General features: G+C 40.2%; 1 protein-coding gene across 1 annotated transcript in view; it reads right to left on the bottom strand.

Annotated features, from left to right (window-relative positions):
* The window catches only part of SLC14A2 (solute carrier family 14 member 2), a 511,838-nt gene that overhangs the window by 489,170 nt on the left and 9,148 nt on the right, over positions 1-13,520 (bottom strand). Inside the window, exon 2 of the mRNA XM_049901586.1 lies at positions 10,843-10,897. The gene's annotated coding sequence lies outside the window, so the exon portion shown is untranslated. The remainder of the gene's footprint in view (positions 1-10,842; positions 10,898-13,520) is intronic.

Below are 13,520 nucleotides of genomic sequence, written 5' to 3'. Positions count from 1 at the left end.
ACTTCTTTACTGCTAGAAGGAGACATATAGTGCTCCCCCCAACCTTGATCCTTTCCTTCTTCAAACCTTGAGTACAGATATAATGTCTGGAAGTGTGCAGCCTTCTCATGACCAGAAGTTGAAGTATATGAGACAAAGGGCAAGAGAGCAGCTTTCATCTCTTTGAGCTATTGGACATGAGCAGAAGCTGCTGGCCTCCAGGCTCTTTTTGTAAAAGAAAACAAAAACAAATAAACAAAATCCTATTATTAAAGTCACCATAAGTCAGGTTTTTTATTACCTACAATCAAAGATATTCTTAACTTATATAACTGTCCTTGTCAGCCTTCCCTAACCAACCCAACCAGAAGCAATGCATGCAGAGGTTAAAAACTTGGGTTCTGGAGGCAAACTTAGTCTTGCATCCCAGCTCTATCACTTACTAGCTGTGTGAATTACCTAACTCCCACAAGCTTTGTTTTACCATCTAAATATGGGAATGATAATAGTGTAAGTGTTATATAAATGCTATATTAAATAAACCAAAACCAAATCCATCGCTGTCAAGTGATTCCAACTCACAGTGACACTACAGGACAGAGTAGAACTGCCCCATAGAGTTTTCAAGGAGCAGGTGGTAGATTTGAATTGCCAACTTTTTGGTTAGCAGCCAAGCTCTTAACCACTGTGCCACCAGGGCTCCATATAAGATAATGCACGTAAAATACTTAAAACATTGTCTCACGTATATATATATATATCAAGTCATATGAATTTTTTTTTTTTTTTTTTTTTTACAAGTTGTTGCTGTTTAGTTGCTGTTAGTTGCTCTAGATTCTGCTCCAACTCATGGTGACCTTATGTCTAACAGAACGAAACGTTACTCAGTCCCACACCATCTTCATGGTCGTTGGTATGTTTGAGTCCCCTGTTTTGTCTGTTGTGACAATCCATCTTCTTGTGAGTTTCTGTCATTTTCCCTGACACTCTACTAACCATGATATCCTTTTCTAGACATGTCCAAAGTAAGCAAGCCAAAATTTTGCCATCCTCGCTTCTAAGGAACATTCCGGTTGTATTTTACCAGTAGAGGTGCTATTATCTTCCCCCAGTACCCACTGGTGACTATGATTTCTGAACTCTTCTTGTCTTACATGCTGGGCCCTCTCCTCAGTTCAGAGCCCCACTTTTTGACTCGATTCCATGAAGAGAGAATCCAGAGCAGTTACCCACCCGCCTGCCCTGACCTGTCTCGAGTGGACCTGTGCTTGGAGCCTGAATTGGATTTGGTCGTCATTACTGTCACAGCTGATCTGGGGCCTCATCCTATTTTACCCTTTGGTTTCATATAAGGAGAAACTTGCAGCAGACAGAGAGGGAAAGGAGAGTATTATGAGTCCATTTTCATGTCCCTGCTTCCCAGCCACTGATGGCTGGCGGGAGGCCTAAGTGGCCCTGGTTGTTACCATGGCAGTGGGCTCCAGGATACCACAAAGGCAGCCTCTTGGTCTCCCTCTTACTTCAAGGATGGGAAAATAAATTGTTCAAAGAGTCCTCATTCCCCTTGAGAACTAGGGATTATGCTGAAACTTTATTATTACTTTAAATAAATAAATTAGTCTCTTGAGGCTAGATAAAAACATGCTCTTATTAAAATTTTTAAAGGGGGAAAAGAAATGAAGGAGAACAAAATCAAAGGTGCCCAAATGGATTGAAGTGGCTTCTCAGAAGCTGACATAATAGCATTTTGTATTTATATTATGCTTTTCATCACAGGAGCATTTCACAAAGGCCCTGTTTCCCCAGAGCTGCCCCATGGAACTTTGACTCCAATGCAGAAGTGCCCAGAACCCTGGGGGTCTGCCAGCTTTCAAAGCCCAGCCTCAGGGCTCTGGCCAAGGTTGACCTCCATCTCAGGACCCCAGGCTCAGAGTCTTCTGGGAGCTGAGTAGGGGTATCTGTGTCCTCACTGGTCAGTGACAAAAAGAGTGGCCACCTCTCTGGTAAGGACACCCAGTGGAAACTGGCCATAGAAGCCTAACCGGTGGGTTGTACATCTCCCTACCAGTACACACAAACATCAACACACATGCACCAACATATACATACCCATATGCACACACACACATACCAATACACACATACACACACAGCACATCATGAAAACTATAGCAGTTTGTTATTGGACATAGAAGCCTATCTGGGGTTGAGGATACATTTGCAGAGGTCAGAATTTCTGACTGTTTTTTGTTTACCCCAAATGTGTAGGACATGCAGGACAGTGATAAAGAACTTTTTCTTTCATTATATTCTAGATGGGAGACTACGTGTGTGTTCTTGTTATACGTGTTCTTGTTAGGTGCTGTTGAGTCCATTTTGGCTCATAATGACCCTATAGGAGAGAGTAAAACTGCCCCATTGGGTTTCCAAGGAGCGGCTGGTAGATTTGAACTGCTGACCTTCTGGTTAGCCACCGAGCCCTTAACCACTATGCCACCAGGGCTCTGTTTTACATACAGTATAATATATAAGAATCTAGATACTTAAGACTGAGCAATGACAAAACAGATTTTCAGTCTGTGAGTAATAATTGTCTGGATAACTGTGATTGCCAGAGAGACTTGGCCTTTTTTTCGTATATGGCATTTACCTCAGATAGACTCTCCTGGAAAATAAACCCAGTGAAGGTGGTCACTCAGCCAAGATCAGGTAACCTGCTTTAAACGTAACTGAATGGGACTTCCTTCCTGGAGCATTAGTCCAACTCCTAAACAGCTACTTGCTTACCACCAGAAATTAGTCGTTGCTAGCTCTGTTGTGAATGACCCCACCGGGTAAAGGCAAAAAAGAAATATCATTTTTTTTCATCTAATAATATTATTAGAGTTCTAAGTTAGACCCCGAGTTCCTGGATGGTGCAAATGGTTAAGACTCAGCTACTAACTGAAAGGTTGGAGGTTCAGGTCCATACAGAGACACCTTGGAAAAAGGCCTGGTGATCTACTCCTGAAAAGTCACCATTGAATACCCTCTGGAGGACAATTAGCTTCTTATAGAAACTCTTTCACTGAGCTGAGATTAAAAGTCTTAACCTTCTGTAAGTGTCAACCTTGGGAACTAGTTTTTAAACCTTGGAGAACTTCTCTATTTACATTTGATTGTGTTGGTTGTCCCCCCACCCCACCGCCCCACCTCTCACCCTGTAATCCCCATATATTAAGGGTACCCATTCACTCCAGCTTCCATTGTAGGGATTCTCTCTTCCCTAAAATAGAGCTTCTGAAAGCATTTTTCTTTTTCTTTGTCCGTAAATAACCCCACAGCTTGTTTAAAAGTTTATTAAAGGTGTTCACTCAGGAAAAGTCTGGAAAACCTGGGTTAAAAACAATGAAAAATTTACTAAGTTGCAAAAGTCTTTCGTAACTTCTATTTCAGGTTCTCAGGTATGAAAACAGAACTGATTTTTTTTTTTAACTCTCTTTGCTGGTTTTCGAATGCTTCTTCTCTGTGAGTTTCACATCGCCCCCTAGATATTTTACCCATGACTTTGATAACCTCCTATCTTTTCACCTTTTTCTTCCTCACTAGATTCTAGTACTTAGGGAAATCATCCTTCCTACTGCACAGGCTTCTTCCCAAAGGCCTTAACTGCTGTCATTTTTTTCTTGCTTCAGAAAGCAAGACTTCAAGAAAAATTGTGTTTAAGCAGTATCATGATGTATTCTACAAAAATGAAAACAAAAATTTTGACATTGTGTACTACATCTGTATTTCAATGTTCTTTATGTTAAGACAAAATAAATTCTTGATCTTAGTTGAAGGGTTTTTAGAACAAGTAACAAAAATGAATCCTCTGACTACAAATTTAAGTGCTTTTCTCGTAACTACCGGAAAACAGAGACAACTTTATTGTCCACGTATCACAATCCAACATGGCTCTGTGAGAACTCACATTTCCACTTTTTCAGATGCTCTCACTTTCATTGTCCTCTAAAAGATTGTACCTTGTTTTAATTCACAATTTTTCAAACTAAAAGATAATTTCCAGCTTATATGTGCTTGAAAAATGCTGGATAAAAAATAAATGAAGCATTTTTTTTTCTTTTTAAAGCAGCAAGACTTCTCAGAGATTTTAAGATGCTTATGTGCCATGAGGAAACCCTGGTGGCTTAGTGGCTAAGTGCTACAGCTGGTAACCAAAGGGCTGGCAGTTCAAATCCGCCAGGTGCTCCTTGGAAGCTCTATGGGGCGGTTCTACTCTGTCCCATACAGTCGCTATAAGTCAGAATCAACTTGACGGCACTGGGTTTGATTTTGGTTTACGTGCTGTGAGAACCTTCTATGTCCCTTTCTGTGGAGAGGAACTTTTAGGATTAGGAATCTGGAGAATCCCAGTTTGATGTCTTCTAGACACTTCAAAGACTTTCCAAAGAAAGAAAGCTTAAAGACATGAAATAAAATCATTTTTGTTTGTCCTTTCAAAAATCCAAGCTACTATGCTACTTTACCTTGGAACTACTGACTGCATCAAAGAAAGTGGTATTTCTGGTTGGTACTCTATGGTGAATTTTTTATTTTTTACTCGTGTTTTAGATGAAAGTTTACAGAACGAACTAGCTTCTCATTAAACAGTTAGTACATATTCTATTCTATGACATTGGTTAACAACCCCATGGCATGTTAATACTCTCCCTTCTCAGCCTTGGTTTCCCTATTACCAGCTTTCCTGTCCCCTCCTGCCTTCTAGTCCTGGTTCTTGAGCTGGTGTGCCCCTTTAGTCTCATTTTGTTTTCTGGGCCTGGGTAATCTTTGACTGAAGGGTGAACCTCAGGAGTGACTTGATTAATGAGCTAGAAGAGTATCCAGGGGCCATACTCTCAGGGTTTCTCCAGTCTCTCTCAGGCCAGCAAGTCTGGTCTTTTTTTGTGAGTTAGAATTTTGCTCTGTGTTTTTCTCTAGCTCTGTCTGGGACCCTCCATTGTGATCCCTGTCAGAGCAGTCTGTGGTGGTAGCCAGGCACCACCTAGTTCTACTGGATTCAGTCTGGTGGAGGCCATAGTAGTCGGGGTTCATTAGTCCTTTGGACTAAAATTTCCCTCGTGTCTTTAGTTTTCTTCATTGTCCCTTGCTCCTAAAGGGGTGAGACCAGTGGACTATCTTAGAAAGCTGCCCACAGGCTTTTAAGACCCCAGACACTGCTCACCAAAGTAGAATGTAGAACGTTTTCTTTATAAACTATGTTATGCCATTTGAGCTAGATGTGCCCTGAGACCATGGTCCCTACAGCCCTCAGCCCAGTGATTCTGTCCCTCAGGGAGTTTGGATGTGTCTGTAAAGCTTCTATGACCTTGCCTTTTACAAATTGTGCTGGCCTCCTCTGTACTGTGGACTGTCTTACCATGATGAATTCTTTTTTGAAAGGTCCATCTTCAAGAGTTTGAGTCAAATATTTCATAATATAAAGAGAACTAAGTCACCAAAGTATACCCACAGATGCATGTAGAGGCCCACCAGATGGTATTAAGCATTTTATCTTTACCACAAACTTGAGATGACCACCACATGCAAAGATGGAAATTTAGTTAAGAAGAGTGAAACATCAAGAAGAGAAAGGGTAATCTGAGTAACTAGTATTTGAAGAATATTTAAGGCAAATCCCTATTCAGACTTCTTTTTTGAATATATTCTTCTAAGATACAGGAGGTGAAGCAATACAACAGTTTAAAAAGAGAGAGCTAAGGGAAAAACAGGGAACCCTAGTGGTGCAAATAGTCAAGCACTGGACTGCTAACTGAAAGACTGGCAATTTGAACCCACCCAGCAGTTCCCTGAGAGAAAAGACCTGGCAATCTGCTCCTGTAAAGATCCCAAACCCAGTGCCATCAAGTTGATTCCGACTCATAGCAACCCTATAGACAGACTAGAACTGCCCCATAGAGTTTCCAAGGAGCACCTGGCAGATTTGAACTGCCAACCTTTGGTTAGCAGCCGTAGCACTTAACCACTACGCCACCAGGGTTTCCCCTGTAAAGATTACAGACTAGAAAATCCTATGGGGGCAGTTCTACTCTGTCATAGGACTGCTATGAGTCGAAATCAACTCGATGGTACCTAAGAACAACAGTAATGGAAAAACAATGAAAACGTTTACATTTTTAACATGTTTTTGAAATTTAAATATATATGAAGGCCTAATGTGCACAACAGCTCAGGCTGCTAACCAAAAGATCAGCAGTTCAAGTCCACCAGCCACTCCTTGGAAAACCTATGGGGACAGCTCTACTCTGTCCTATAGGGAGGTATGAGTCAGAATTGACTCGACAGCAATGGATTTGGGCTTTTAATGTGTAGAAGCCCAGGGCTAGGTAATACTACAGAAGCAAATGCAAAGAAATTATAATCCCTGTCCTCAGGTAACTTTTAATTTTACAGAAAGACACACCCACGAGCAATGTAGAGACAATAGACCGTGCTAAGAGATGTGCATGAATTATAAATATAGAGCTCCGGGGGTATGGGAGAAGAAGAAATGAAGTCTGATTGAGGGTCTGTTCCCTCTTCTTCACACCTACCCTAATTCTTCCATCTTCAAGGTCCAGCTCAAGCCCCATTGCCTATGAAAAGCCATTCTTCATTGTTCTAACCCATTGTAATACAACCTTTGAACAATTACACTCTTGTAACTGTTCAGAACCTTGCCCTTTTTACTCAATGGTTTTAGGTAGGCATAGTAATATGGATAATAAATATTTTTATGTATTTTAATGTAGTCTTCCTATTTGGTTAGAGACATTCATTGATTTGTTGCTGATTAGAATTGCTAAAGTAGGAATGCAAAGAAAAAGAGGGAAATTGGGTTTTGAGCCCACTGCTTCCACAGTGACAAAAGGTCTTGAAAGCCAGGTTTGGCCAAGAGAGAAAGGGTTTTCTAAATTCCAGAAATTCCCCTTTACAGATCAGAAGCCAAGCCTGGCAAACTTAAGGACAGACTTTTACCCTGAGTTATAGTGTAGAGATCAGAGACAATAAGGGAAATTTCCACCAGATAGGAAGAGGGAGGCAAGAAGGAGAAGGCTTTTGTGTGGGTGCCCCAAGGATAAGAATACAGTCCAATTCTCTGAGAATCCAAAGGCCTTGATTTCTTGGGCCTTGAATGAAGGTGGGAAGTGAGTTGATTGAAACACCAGACTAGACATACTGAGGTCTTCTAGAACACCCAGGCTGCTGCTCTGCTTCCCCTCTATGCCTGAACTAGCTGGAAGAAATCTAAGTAGATGGAGCTGAGAGAGAGTATTGATGCCACAAGACATGTGCGTTGGATGCAAGGTCCTTTGAGTTTTCACATGTCCTAGAAGAAGGTGAGCACAGAGGTGCACAAAACCCTGTAACACTAGCTGAGGGGTAGATGAAAAGGTCGAAGAGTGCAGGGACCTCTCCAACACTGGTATGTTCTGATGATTATGGATTCAGCTGTGAGTGCCAGCATAATACCCACAAAAACTAGCAAGATTAGCTATACAGCACAAAACTTACAGGAAGCAGACCATAATACCAACCTCACACTGCTGGACACCAGTGAGAACAGCATGCAGGACAGTTGCCTTCCTTCCCTGCAGAAGATGCTTGAGCTTTCCCTGAACACATCCAACCATCTCAGGGAGAGAATAGAGATCCCCCTTGTGAAAGAAAAATGGCCCTGATTGAGCATTTATATTTCAAATTCACTGAATATCGGCCCAAATTAGATCAAATGACATCTAAGAAAATATTCTAAAATGAAAAAGATTGAATTTCCTTTCATCAGAAAAATTAAATCCACCCTACCACTATTGGTGGGAATGAGGAGATCAGTTACAGAAAAGAAGCTTTTTCTTTTATTTTTTGACCCATTTCACTTAAAGTATGTAAGTGTTCATCCCTTTTCATGTGTTTAACACAAAAGTAGACTGTAGTGTGATGGAAATCTGCAGAATGTTTCTGCCATATATGAAATTTGTCTCTAAATATATGCTGCATGAAGAAATGAACAGAAGACAATATGGATTTTATTTCTTCCCTGTCTCTCATTGTACCAAAGTGAAAGAGAGAGAAAGAGAGAATACCCTAAGGGAAATCACAGAGACAGTTCTGGAAAAAGAACTGACATGACGACGTCATAGGGCTTAGTCCTTAGAACATTAATTCTGCTAACCACAGGCAGTCTTCAGTGAGGCTTATTTCAATGAAACCAAAAAAAAACCAAACCCATCACAGTCAAGTGGATTCCGACTCCTAGCGACCCTGTAGGACAGAGCAGAACTGCCCCATAGGGTTTTCAAGGAGTGCCTGGTGGATTCAAACTGTCGACCTTTTGGTTAGCAGCCATACCTCTTAACCACTATGCCTTCAAGGTTTTAAAACCATTGCAGTCAAGTTGATTTTGACTCATAGTAACTCTACATGTCAATAAGCTGAGGCAAATATCTATCTGGACCAGTAAAGTCTCACAAAGTGATTAGCAAAGTTTTCAACCTTCAGAAATGTTTGAACATCTCTCTTGTGTAGAGGAAAAAACCTGAATGTTCTCATAAATGAGTATTTCTCTTGGGGAATTAGTATCTTCTCCAGGTCCAAACTTGAGTTCTCCTTAGATATGGGATGCAACATTCACAAAGAAGTCACTCTTTTCTTTTCCTTTCCTGTTTCCTTAACTTAAAGATCACTTTTCTGATTAGGGTTTTCAGTAGGGGAGAAACTAGGGAAAGATTTGGACAAAGCAAAAGAAGTCTTAAAAGCTGGCAACCAGACCAGGGAAGCCTTAATGAGAAAGTTAACTGGCAGACTGGCTTTTCCTTGGTGCGTGTGACAAGGCAAGGGAGGCTATTAGTGATAGAACTCCGTGAAAAGCACTGTGGAAAGCAGGGGAATATTGATTCTCAGTTTTAAGCTCATTAATAATGAATAAGGCCATTGTGGTTTAAATATATAGGAATTTTTTTTTCTGTCACCGTAGTATTCAGAACCTCACTGTATTCAGTGTCCTTGAAAAAGATCCTTCTCATCCTTTAAGCAGCCACTCACATTTAACTTATTCTTAAGCCTTCCGTGACCCGTCCAGCCCTCACTGATCACTCCCTTCTCTGAGTTCTAAGAGCATTTATTGCCTGTAGCACTCACTGGGCATAAGCTGTTAAATATCTTTTTTAACAAACATGCTCCAATAGATTATACGACCCTCCAGGGTAGGGATCACATTAAATTCCTCTTATTATCCCCGGTGCCTAGCATGAAGCCTGAGCCATAGCCCGTAAGTGTTCAATAAATGTTTGTTCTTAATGGTGATATGTTGTAGATGCATCTGAGACATAATCGGGATAAACACAATGCAGTAAAAGTGGAAATCATCATCTAACAAACATGCAAGCCAAGAAATCAATAGGAGAAAGCTGTCTGAGCACCAAGTGAAAGACAAATACCCTCCTCCCGCCCCAAAGTCTAACATGGTGATGGATTACGCTACATAAAATTATCGATAAAGACCAGTGTAGTCACAAAGACTTCTAAACAGTAGCAAGAAATATCAGATTCCAAATGTAACTTTATAACAAAGGCAGCAGAACTGAGAGGCCATACTTGAAGAAACTAGATACACCACAGTTGAGGAAGACCCCGTTCGCAAATAAATCACTTCAAGTGTAAAGAAAGCACGGTGTTTTCATTTTCTCCGTCCCTGTCTCCCCATCCCAGAGAAAGAGGTGTTGATTTTTCAAAAGATACATCTAATGCACGTCATTTGCACCTTAAACAAATGAGCAGGAAGGCGAATGTGGGCATTCAACCTTTGCCAAAACACACCTGACCGTTTCAAACGAGTGAAGTGCTCACAATATGAGTCAGGTTGGGTAAATTAATACAATTCTCACTTAAGAACACAAAGAAGGTAAATAACCTACTTACCTCTGGAATTCCTGTCTTCTTCCGTATGATTTGGCTTATTAACTTAGTAGTAAAAAGTTCAGGCCAAATCTGTTCCAGCAATGGACTTCATCTTGCCTTTTTCTGTCACTCTTGTTTACCCTTTCTCTACTCACGCCCTAACTTTAATCCTGGGTGGTAAAGGACTCTTAGGCAGAGGGCTGTACCATTTTGATTAAGCTATAGGTAATGTACTCAGCACAGCAGTGGTATAACTGACGTGAAGCAGTGAAAAAGGTCAATCAGACCAATTCCAATGTCGCAGACCTTGGGCAGAGCTCTGGGGGAGGGGGCGGGTTTGTGGGGACCACAGGTTTGTTATTTCCCCCCAACTGGTATATGTCTTCTAGTTATATGGGCAGTTCGGATAGGATAGTTAACTAGTCAACTCAAAGGAAAATTGATAAAGATTGGCTGATTTTTAATAGCATTCACTAGCTATTTGGCCCAATTAACCAATCAACAAGATTTGAACTAATGCATTTACCCCTCCCTTTCCCCATTCCCTACCATGTTTTTCACTCACCGTTTAAATTTTCGATGGGATAATGAATTTGCAAAACTAATTGGCTATGTAGACACAGCTATATGGCTTGATCTTTCTCCGCTATTATTAATCCTTTTGATATATAAAATCCATTAGCTAAAGGAAATGTGGATTGTATTTTATAGGTTAATCAATGTGTGGCAGTAACTATGTCTATAACCAGCTTGGCTTCCTTCCTATCCAAAGCAAGACCAAATCCATCTTATCTCTTTGAAACAATTGGCCCGTGGTATCTTTTTATGGACCAATAGACTTACTGAAATAAAGTATTCCTGAATTTAGCAAATGCAGACAGCCTTCATTAAAGGGTGATCCTTCTAGATTCTAAAGAAGTAATCTTAGAAATAAATTCAGATACTCACGTTCATTCGTGTTCTGCTATGCAGTGGATTGAAGTGCTCCAAGCCTTTTCTTTATCTGTAGGTAGAGGTGGAAATATTTCAATAAGATATACTCATGTCCGGAACACCTAGGAAGAAAACTGGACTAGACCTAGACAGAAATACAATGGAGCTCATTTAAAGGATTGTGTCTTAGGATGATGGAGTCAGCCCACAAAACAGTAAGTTGGGGCAATGGCTGGGGCCAGCACAAGGAGGCATTATGGGGCAGAGAGCCAGGGCCTCACTAGGCAATGTTAGGATATATCTGTGCACCCATGGGTGCTGTTATCATGGCAGAGCAGAGGGGTAGGATCAGCTTTCACTTCTATAGCAAGGCCTTACACTGAGGGCCACGCTGACATATGTATATATGATTACATAGATATGGGTTGATATCCAAAACCAAACCAAACCCAGTGCTGTAGAGTTGATTTCCGGCATAGATATTTATCGGGGGCCATTGTTACAATAAATGAGAATCATTTTGGAGGAAGAGGGCTAGCTTCTGTTGAGTATCTACTGTGTTTCAGGCCCTTTCATATGGTTTCTCATTTAACCTTCGCAATAGCTGTGCAAGGTGGCTATCGTTACCCCTGTATTTCCCAAAGAGGAAATATGATGGGCTTCATACAGGTTAAGGACTTGCCAATGGTCACAGAGCTGAAAAGTTACTGGGCTTCCAAATCACAATACAGTCAGCTTCCTGAACTCACTTTAGTTTCCTGCTATGTGTAAATTAACTCCAGGGAATATTTTATATGTTGTATGTTTGTAAAAAAAAAAAATTTTTTTTTTTTTGTTTGTACACTGTATAAAATGATCATGGCATAAATAAAACATTTGATCTATGTTGGACTGCATGTATATAAAAAGTTAAATAAGGCATTCCTTTTTCCCTCTTTTCACCCCAATATAATTATCAAAAAACTCCTCATAGGAAAGCACACAAGAATGAATTCCAATGCATGATTCAGTTAAAATCAGACATTTAAAAGAAAATTAAGTTTATTTTAAAGTAGATGTGTCCAATCCATTTTAAAATATATGGGTAATCCAATCCATATGCGTACGTAATTGAAGTCATTCACTACCTGTCACAAAATACGTTAGCGTTAAGGAAGCAATATGAATTCCACTTATGGTGTCTCCTTGTGTTGCAGGAAAAGTTGTTTTCGTTGAGATGGTTGTCACACACCTTCAGGCAACTCACTCAACTCTTGTTCATTTTCATTGAAGACAAATTAGCCTTTGGGAATCGGGCTTTTAATTTTTTTTCTTGTCCAGGAAGTGTATTGTTTTGTAAATTGTGTTTTTGTGGGACAGATTAAAGAATGTAGTGTGTATTGAGCATTTAGCATAGTCTGGCAAATAGTAAATGCTGAATAAAATTCAATGATAATGATTATGATGATTGTAAGGAGAAGGAAGAGAAAGAAGCAGAGGAGGGAGAGCTGAAGGAAGAGATGGAGAATCAGAAGGAAGACACAACAGGTAAAAAGAAAGAAGATGATGAAAAGGTGGAATTGTGGAGAGAGAGGGAAAGAATCAGAGTAACACTTTGCAGGTCTTGTCTTCTTAGTGTCAGAATCTCTCCCCAAAGGTTCAAAAACATCTGAAAAAATATGGAATTTAAAATATCTGCCCCATACCCTCCAAATCAATCTATTCCTCACCTTTGAATTTCTGCATTTTTCTCTGTTGATATTGGTTGGCTTTTCTGCAGGCCAAAGGAGAATGTGCTAGGAGCAGAACCCCTGGCTGAAACTCTGGAGTTGAAAAGAGGGAAAAGCAAGCAGCATTCCATCAAGTGGTACTTTGGGCACTTGGAAAATACGTTGGTTGTGTTGTTTACAATTTGGCAACATGATAAAGGTTAACTCTGGCACTCCACAACCAGATGGAAGTTTTGCAAGCTCCTTCTAGAGAAGTCAAAGCAAAGTAGAGATTCTCTGGTGCTCTTCATCTCTCCTTAACGGTGGGTATTTGAAAGGAGAGAGTATAATTCAGGCAGAGGGAAAAAAAGGAAAATACTCCCTGTTGCCTTTGAAAGTGAAATTCCACTTAGTAAATTTCTTAAGTAGATTTTTGCTGTAACGGGCCTCAATCTTTGTTTCTTTCATTTGTGTTAGGGAACACTGAAAACAAAATACTGTATTTTTATGCAAATAATGCGCACCTTCTATGTTTGTCAACCACACCCTTCACTTCGAGCTATTTTCATAAGTGCTGCTGTGCCAATTTTTTTTGCATGTTGCTGTAAAAAAATTAGCAGAGGGTGCTTATGAACATACCTCATTGGGGAGCAGCGCAGCTGACAATCAAACGTAGAAGGTGCATATTACTTGTGTAAAAATATGGCAACAGTAGCAGTAATAAAGGCTAACATTTATTCAGCACTTACTATATGCAGGTTACTGTTTTACATGCTTTATGTTACCTAATATGTTTTCTATCACTTTATAATACAACTCTATAAATTAGATACCATATTAAAGATCAGAAATAAGAGGCTCAGACAACTTAAATAATCTGGCTAAAGTTACACAGATAGTAGGTGGCAGAGCTAAAAAGCAAGCCAAGGTGTAGCTGAAGGCAAAATTCATTCTGTAGTCCACTATTTTACTTAGATACAATATACAAAATGCCTGTTTCAGTGC

This window comes from Elephas maximus, chromosome 11 (assembly GCF_024166365.1).
Source record: "Elephas maximus indicus isolate mEleMax1 chromosome 11, mEleMax1 primary haplotype, whole genome shotgun sequence".
Lineage (NCBI taxonomy): Eukaryota > Metazoa > Chordata > Mammalia > Proboscidea > Elephantidae > Elephas > Elephas maximus.
The sequence above is the reverse complement of the archived record's forward strand: the minus strand, read 5'-3'. Positions and strand labels throughout refer to the sequence as shown.